We start from the raw sequence: 9,693 nt of genomic DNA on the forward strand, positions 1-9,693 counted from the left end.
AACTGACCTTTTCCAGTCCTGTGGCCACTGATGAGTTTTCTAAATTTGCTGACATAATGAGTGCAGCATTTTTTTTTTTTTGAGTTTTTGTTGTTTTTATTTATTTATTTATTTATTTTATTTTTTAACTTTACAATATTGTATTGGTTTTGTTATGAGTGCAGCATTTTAACAGCATCATCTTTTAGGATTTTAAAATTGCTCAAGTGGAATTCCATCACCTCCACTACCATTATTTGTAGTAACGTTTCCCTGAGGCCCACTTGACTTCACACTCCAGGATGTCTGGCTCTAGGTGAGTGACCCCACCATCGTGGTTATCCCAGTCATTAAAAACTTTTTTTTTTTTTTTGTATAGCATTCCCAAATTAGACAATATTAATTTGTTTCTAATTCTTTTGCGATTTTAAGGGACGCTATAATAAACATTTCCTTATATATGTTTATCTGCTTTTGTGCTCATGCTTTAGGTGAGAATTCTAGAATTGGAATCGTATCAAAGCCATGAACATTCTTCAGACTGTTGATAGATTTTCTCAGATTGATTTTTGGAACAGTTATATAAATTTTCACTTCTGTTAAAAAAGTATCAGTTCAGTTCAGTCGCTCAGTCGTGTCCTACTCTTTGCAACCCCATGAATCACAGCACATCAGGCCTCCCTGTCCATCACCAACTCCCAGAGTTCACCCAAAATCATGTGCATTGAGTCTGTGATGCCATCCAGCCATCTCATCCTCTGTCGACCCCTTCTCCTCCTGCCCCCCAATCCCCCCCACCCCGCATCAGTGTCTTTTCCAATGAGTCAACTCTTCGCATGGGGTGGCCAAAGTACTGGAATTGCAGCTTCAGCATCAGTCCTTCCAATGAACACCCAGGACTGATCTCCTTTAGGGTGAACTGGTTGGATCTCCTTGCAGTCCAAGGGACTCTCAAGAGTCTTCTCCAACATCACAGTTCAAAAGCATCAATTCTTCAGCACTCAGCTTTCTTCACAGTCCAACTCTCACATCCATACATGACCACTGGAAAAACCATAGCCTTGACCAGACAGACCTTTGTTGGCAAAGTAATGTCTCTGCTTTTTAATATGCTGTCTAGGTTGGTCATAACTTTCTTTCCAAGGAGTAAGCGTCTTTTAATTTCATGGCTGCAATCACCATCTGCAGTGATTTTGGAGTCCAGAAAAATAAAGTCTGATACTGTTTCCACTGTTTCCCCATCTATTTCCCATGAAGTGATGGGACCAGATGCCATGATCTTAGTTTTCTGAATGTTGAGCTTTAAGCCAACTTTTTCACTCTCCTCTTTCACTGTCATCAAGAGGCTTTGTAGTTTCTCTTCACTTTCTGCCATAAGGGTAGTGTCATCTGCATATCTGAGGTTATTGATATTTCTCCTGGCAATCTTGATTCCAGCTTGTGCTTCTTCCAGCCCAGCGTTTCTCATGATGTACTCTGCATAGAAGTTAAATAAGCAGGGAGACAATATGCAGCCTTGATGTACTCCTTTTCCTATTTGGAACCAGTCTGTTGTTCCATATCCAGTTCTAACTGTTGCTTCCTGACCTGCATATAGGTTTCACAAGAGGCAGGTCAGGTGGTCTGATATGCCTATCTCTTTCAGAATTTTCCACAGTTTATTATAAGGCAGCCCATATTATTACACCCTCGCTAAAAGTAAACTATTACTTTATAACCATTGTATCTGACAAACAAGAAGGGTACCTGTCAATTAATTTCATTTTCATTTCTTTGATTGCCAGTAAGGTGAAGCCTTTTTCATTTTTAGTATTTTTCTTTTGTCTTTCCATGTAATCTGTTCATTACCTTTGCATAGTTTTTCCATGACCATTATTATAAAGATGTTCTCCTGAAAGTTCTACTGTTTCACGTTTCACATTTACATCAGCAGTTCATCTTGGAATTAATTTCTGTGTAAGGTAAGACAGGGTTCAACATTCACTTTTTTTCTATTTGGATATCTAATTAAGGGTCCCCAGCCTCCGGGCCCCAGACCAGTACCTCCTACCTCCTATAAGATCAACGGTGGTATTAGATTAGCAATAAAGTGCACAATAAATGTAATGTGCTTGAATCATCTCCAAGCCATCTCCCCACCCACCCCCGTATCCATGGAAAAATTGTTTTCAATGAAACCAATCCCTGGTGCCAAAAGGGTTGGGGACTGCCACATTTACCCAGTACCACTGACTGGAAAAAGACATCCTTTCTTTGCTGCTGCTGCTGCTAAGTCACGTCAGTTGTGTCCGACTTTGTGCGACCCCATAGATAGCAGCCCACCAGGCTTCCCCGTCCCTGGGATTCTCCAGGCAAGAACACTGGAGTGGGTTGCCATCTCCTTCTCCAATGTATGAAAGTGAAAAGTGAAAGTGAAGTCGCTCAGCCATGTCCGACTCTTAGTGACCCCATGGACTGCAGCCCACCAGGCTCCTCCTTTCTTTAGTGTCCTGTAATATCACAAATCAGATTATCTATGTGGATTTGTTCCTGGAATCTCTGTTCAGTTCTGTTGGTTAATTTGTCTAGCCTCATACAAATACAATATGCAGTTAATTATTGTAGCTTTATAATAGGTCTTGATATCTCCTGGTATAAGCCATCCAGGACATGATTGTCCTGGTTATTCCTGGCCTTTGCATTTCCATATAAATTTCAGAAATAACATATTGATTTTCATGCACACATATGCATAAACTGCTGAGGTTTTCATTGGGATTGTGTTGCCTCTATATATTTATTTTGGGAGAATAGATCGCTTCACAATATCAAGCTTTCCAATTCATGATTTTTTGCATATGTATCCATTTAATCTAGGTCTTCTTTTTTAACATAAGTTTATTATTATTCAGGTATGGTAAGGCCAACAGATTAGGAGATGACTGCCATTGAAAAGACAGTTTGTAGCAGTTCCCAAGAAGAGGGAGCACCTCATGAGGAACCACATGAGGAAGGCCCTGGGTTGGTCAGGAGGCAAAAGGAGCAGGTAAATGGGAAGCAAGAACCTTTATTGTGGTTTCTCCTGGTGAGGCAGGTTAAGCAGATTGAACATGGCTAGTTTGAATAATTTTAGTGGGCTCTGGGTCATAGGGGCTGTCCCTAGTTGTCTAGTACCTGGCCCTGGTGTGATTAGGGCAGGTGAACAGTGGCCCTAAGTGTGACAGACCAATAAAGGAGATAATTAGTGACTGGGGGTATGGGCTTTGAATTGGTTGACTTGCTTTTGAAAGGTATGCTCACAGGTGAGTTCTTGACTCTCTCTAGGAATTGACCAACCCTGGCAGGGGCAGTCCCTCCAGTGTCAGCAAGGCCCCAGATGTCAAAGCATCAAAACTATATAATGGGACTTCCCTGATGGTCCAGTGGTTAAGACTCCACGCTCCCAATGCAAGGGGCTCGAGTTCAATACCTGGTCAGGGAATTAGTTCCTACATGCCACAACTAAACATCCCACATGCTGCAAAAAAGATGGAAGATGCCACAAGCTGCAACTAAGGCCTGACACAGTCAAATAAAATAAACAAAAATATATATTTAAAAAGACTATATAAATTAAAAAAATACATGAATACATTTCCTCCATTTCAGTACTGTTTTATAGTTCTCAGTGTGAGGTTTCAACACATTTTAAAAAGATTTTAAGTGCTGCCTTTGCCACCCTCAGCTCACCCCACTTAGGCTCTGACAGTCCAGGCTGGTTTCGCCCTTCCCTGTGGACGCCCATCTCACTTCACCCAAGCTCAGACACTCTGGCCAAAGCTGCTCCCACAGACTGTCGTCATCTTTCAGACTCTAACATTTTTTGCCATGATCCAACCTCCCACCCTTTGCTACTGAAAGCCTTCTTCACTATGCTTGGTTACTATTTTTTTCCAAACATATTCCAGAGTTAGTGACAGGTGCATCTGTAGAGCACTTAAAGGCCCATGTCTCCTTTTACTCTAGGAAAATGAGGCAGGAACCAGGATATGTTTTGCTGATTCCAGTAGATTTTTCAGGTACAGATAGGTTCCCCTTTCGTGTAGCTCTATAGCATATTGCACCATCCTAATTCATATTATATTTGAGCAGTTTTTGAGATCTCATTAACATATAAGAATTGTATATTTTAAGTTGTGCAATGTGATGTTTTGAAATACACATACATTATGAAATGATTTCTACATTGCTTGGTTTCTTATCAGCTCAACCTGGACTGGGCTGGGTCCTGCCTAGACATCCTTCTTACCCAGTTTAGGCTCTAACACCCACACCAGACCATCCTCACCACTACCCTGCTCATTCCTCACCCTCAACTCTGTTGACTCTCTTTTATAGAGCTCAGGCTCCAAAGCCCTGAGCTGGGTTACTGCACTTGTTAAGGGCTACCTTAACCTACTGCACGTGTTAAGGGCTACCTTAACCAAGTACCATAAACTGGGTGATTTCAGTAACAAAAATTTGCTATCCCACAGTTCTGGAGACTCAAAGCCCCAAATCAAGGTATTGGCAAGGTTGGTTCCTTCTAAAAGTTGTGAGGGAGAATGTGTTCCATGGCTCTCTCCTTGGCCATCTTCTCCTTCTGTATGTATCTCTATATGTCCAAATTTACCATTTTCATTAAGACACCAGTCATACTGGATTAGGGCCCACTCTTCATCATCTCATCCTAACTTGATTACCTCTGTGAAGACTTTATCTCCAACTATGTTCACATTCTGAGGTACTAGGAATTAGAATTTTATCAGTCCAGTCCAGCTGCTATAACAGGATTCCATAGACTGGGTAGCTTATAAACAGCACAAGTTGATTTCTCAGTTTTGGAAGCTGGGAAGTCCAGGATCAAGGCAGGGGCAGATTCCATGTCTTATGAGGACCTACTTTCTAGTTCATAGATGGCCATCTTTCTCACATGGCAGTAGGGGGAAGGGAGCTCTCTGGGGTCTCTTTTAGAATTAAGGGCACTAATCTCATTCATGAAGGCTCCATCCTCATGACCTAATCACCTCCCAAAGACCCTACTTCCACATACCACCACACTGTGGGGTTAGGATTTCACATATGAACTTTGGGGAGACACAAACCCTAAGTTTATAGCAGACTTTGACATATGAATTTTTGTAGGACACAATTCAACTACAAGTTACTTCCCATCCCATGTAGCTATCCTTACTGTCATCAGATCCTGAAACATCTTTCCAGACCTCCCTGCATGAATATCGTCAACATCCTCTCAGGTTCTAAAAAGCTGGGCCAACTGCTGCTAACGACCCCCTGCCCCTGGAATTGCTCTCCTGGCCTTACCTGGACTTTGACACCCCACATCAGGCCCCTGACACCATCCCCCACGTGGAAGCTCTTCTCATCCTGCCCTCAGCTAACACCACATAATATAGGATCACAAAAGCTCCTCCAACACAAACACCTGCATTGCTTGGCCTCCACTAATGCTTCTGGACCGAATTGGTCAGTGAGAGGAGAGAAAGAAGAAACCTGGTCATTTTGGGTAGCCCTTTATTCCTTGTTCATGTTTCCAGTTATTCTAGTTTCTTTAAATACACCAAAGAAGGACTTTGCTGGTGCTCCAGGGCCAAGACTCCAAGCTCACAATGCAGGGAGCCCAGGTTCAGTTCCTGGTCAGGGAACTAGGTCCCACATGCCATAACAAAGACCCACATGCTGCAATAAAAATCAAAGATCCTGTGTGCTGTAACTAAGACCCAGCGCAGGCAAATATATAAACCAGTATTTTTTAAAAAACTAAGTCAAAAAATATATACCGAAGAGATCAATTTTGCTTTCTAGGTCTACAAAATGAGTGGAAGAATACATTTCTTCTTCGAACTAAAGCAGACATTTCCAGTATCTGAGGCCTTTGGAGATTTGGTTTTGCCATTTGTTTCTGCTATCTCTCACTCAGTCTTAATTGTCACGTCATGTTTATTGATGATTTACATGTAGGAGAAGGCTGGAAATCCTGCAATCAGGGTGGCTTCCTGTAGGTGCCAAATCAGATGACCTCCCTACTTCGGTGACAAAAGCCTTCCATCAGGTGAGCTGCAGTGGCCACAAAAGTGCTCCAACAGGCAGATATGAGCAGCAATGAGCCTAAAAACAAAAATAAACACACATCCATGGGCCCAGAGGTTGGAGAGTAAGGGGTGAGTCAGCATCACATTCAGCAAAAGAAAATAAAAACTCCTCACATTTCCAGTTATGGCAAAACAGCAAATGATAAGAGCAGTTTATGAAACAGTATATCAATGCTATGGGGTGCTCCAGGCCCTTCACGTTAAACTGTGTAGTAGGAGTTGGGTTCAAAGGGATCCCTGAAATCATGACTCACAGAAAGTTTGAAAGCCATTGTTTTTGGAATTTTCCTCTTTCTTTGGGGATCCTAGTAAAAGCTGAACCCCTAAGAAATGCAGAGAGGGTGCCCTGACATCATGACAAGGGAGGTCGTGGGCCAGAGGAGTCTGTCTGGCTAGATTCAGTGGTCATAGGCCCAGCCCAGATCTCTTAACCTTCCCTGTATTCTGCTCCCTTTGGTCCTGCCACACTACCATCCCTCACTCATCCCCAGTGCTCTTCGTGCTCTCCCTCTTATTGATCATTCACAGATAGTCACCAAATCCATTCTGCCCTGTACTCCCACTTTAGTGGGTCCCCACTCCTCCAACCCCAAGGTCGCCACCCCAACTCCAATGGCCTGCCTTCTTTAGCCTTCTGATGGCAAAGGCCCTGCCTCCAGTGCTCCGCTGATCCCTGAACCTATTTTCCTCTCCCTACTGCTGCTATTTCTGTCTCATGGGAGCTGAGGACATATAGTCCCCACACAGTCAATATGAGAACAATATGAAACTCTGTTGTGAAACAGAGAGTTTCACAACACTGCTCCTCTAGGACACAACCACTTGTCCTAGCAAAAGATTTGGGAGTTTTGAAAGTTCTGCCTTGGGAATAAGGGCTGCAGTAGTATCTGCTCTTCCGTCTGACTGGATGCAATATTCCTTCCTCAGACTAAGGACCATTACTGAATAAACCACCAGGGGGCAAAGATGCTCTATTTAATTCTAATTGCCTCATTATAAAAGTGGAGAACATTTGGAAAATATATATATAAACCAACAGTAGAAAATAAAAACCATCTGATACCTTGTATGTCAGATAACCATTCAGAGCATCATGGCATTTTGCTTACATTATTTTTCCCATCTACTTAAACATAAATAAAATTTAAATGTAACATTTATCCACATACTATCTTGTTTCTACATTGAAATAAAATCTTATAAAGATCTTTCCAAGGTGTTATTTATTCTTCTATGGCATTACTTTCTCATATTTAATTACTGCAAAACACATGGACAGTGTACTTCATTGTGGTTCAATTTCTATGCATAGAGAGGAAAAACAAAGTTCCCTCTGCCCTTCTAGATTCTTGACTGAGACTCCCCTCTCCCCTCCATAATAAAAGACAAATACACAGGAGAAAAACAAACAAGTTTAAAAACATAGATACCTCCTGCATACACAGGAGAGACCTAGGAAAACTGAGTAACTCGCCCAAATGGCCCAAACTACCACATTAAATAACATCTCCAGCTAAAGACAAAAGGAGATGTTGGGGGTGGGGGGCAGTTACAGGAGGGAACCAGGAAAGAAAGAGTAAACAAGGGTAAAGTTATGATGCAGACTAAAGTCTTTCTCCATTGATAAGAGTTTCAGGAGATAAAGTCATCCATCCCCCACCCCCTCTTTCTGGGATCAGGAGACACCCTTACAAATGGAGATTTCCCTTAGAAGTGTAAAGGTATCTTATAAAAGAGTAACTTCTACTTGGTTTTCAGAGCTTCTCCTCTGTCTGTAGCATCTCAGAAATAACCAGCCCCAAATGATCAATATGCCAAAGGGGCATATTTTGGTGTGGCAAGCTCTGCTCTCCCTTCAATACCATTGATAAGCCCTTTAGTTTAGGGGATCAATTACCAGAAGAGGAATTGCTGGCTCAAAGGCAAGCCAACCAATCCTTTTAGGTTTGGACACCTATTGCCAAGTTGCTTTCCAGAAAGACAACTCTACTCTCTCTCAAAGTGTGAGAGAATGCTGCTGTGATCTTGTCATTTGCAACACTGGTCCTATCTTTTGAAGTCTTTGCCAATGTGATGGGCAACATATTTCTTCACAGGTGTCTTAAACTGTGCCTTGTCAATCAAATGTAAAAGAAATATTTACTGAGCATTGATTCATTGTCATACCTGGTACACAATGGGAACCCAGAAGGGAATAAGATAGATACCATGCCACTCTCCCCAGTCTCAGGTTCTAGGGAGATGTGCTGTGTTCAGTTGCTCAGTCATGTCTGACTCTTCACTACCCCATGCGCTGTAGCCAGCTAGGCTTCTCTGTCCGTGGGATTTCCCAGGCAAGAATACTGGAGTGGGTTGCCATTTCCTACTCCAGGGGATCTTTCCAACCCAGGTATCAAACCCACATCTCTTGTGTCTCCTGCATTGGCAGGCAGCTTCTTTACCACAAGCACCACGTGGGAAGCCCGAAGCTAAACATTTCCCCCTCTAAATGATCATCAGCCACTCGTTTCCTCTTTTGTGAACTGGGGTGGGATGGGGGGTGGGGTAAAGGGTAGCTGATGATAAAAAGAAAACCCCAGGCCAGAATACTGGAGTAGGTAGTCTTTCCCTTCTCCAGGGCATCTTCCCAACCCAGGGATCAAACCCAGGTCTCCCGAATTGCAGACGGATTCTTTACCAGCTGAGCCTCATGAGAAGCCCAAGAATACAGGAGTGGGTAGTCTATCCCTTTTCCAGGGGATCTTTCCAACCCAAGAATCAAACCGGGTTCTCCTGCACTGCAGGCGGATTCTTTACCAATTGAGCTATTAGGGAAGCCCCAAAGCTCATGAAACTAGATTTAATACATGATCCAATTGTTTCAATTTCTCCCAGAAACGTAATTTTAATCAACATGTTTGGAATTACCAATGAGGTAATCTGTCTCATAAACCCTCTCTATCCCCCAGAGGAAGAAAAGGCCATCTGCGTGGGAAACAAACAAACAAACAAACCTTCCCTTTCCTTGCTCCCCTAATCACCCGATATCCTACATCTTGAAAAGGACAAATTCAAAGCCTCCGCCATTCTTTCTGGGCTGGCAACTGAAATGCTCACCTGGCCTTGCACTAAGAGGTGGCCTGTCTGTTCCCTAGTTCACCAGGAAAGCAGATACTAATGCAGCAGACCCAGTTAAGGGTCTTTCTCTCCACTCCATTGCACTGCGCGTGCGCTGTGGGGGCGCGTGCGCTGTGGGGGCGCGTGCGCTGTGGGGGCGCGTGCGCTGTGGGGGCGCGTGCGCTGTGGGGGCGCGTGCGCTGTGGGGGCGCGTGCGCTGTGGGGGCGCGTGCGCTGTGGGGGCGCGTGGCGCGACACGCGTGCATACACCAAGATAAACCACTGCTTGTAATAAGAATCACGCAGAAGCAATCAGCCCAAGTCCCTGAGCAGAAGCCCTGAACCCTTCCACCATCCTTAAGCGGAGTCACAGAGAGGAGGCTTCAAGCCCGAAAATCTGTGATGACAGTGCGCAGTTTTATTTTAGAAAACGTGAAATGAGGAAGCCTTTGGCTTCCAAAATTCCTCCCATACAACCTTTCTTGTCACTGCTATTTTCCTGAATTCC

The sequence above is a fragment of the Bos javanicus genome, chromosome X, assembly GCF_032452875.1.
Source record: "Bos javanicus breed banteng chromosome X, ARS-OSU_banteng_1.0, whole genome shotgun sequence".
Taxonomy (NCBI): Eukaryota; Metazoa; Chordata; class Mammalia; order Artiodactyla; family Bovidae; genus Bos; species Bos javanicus.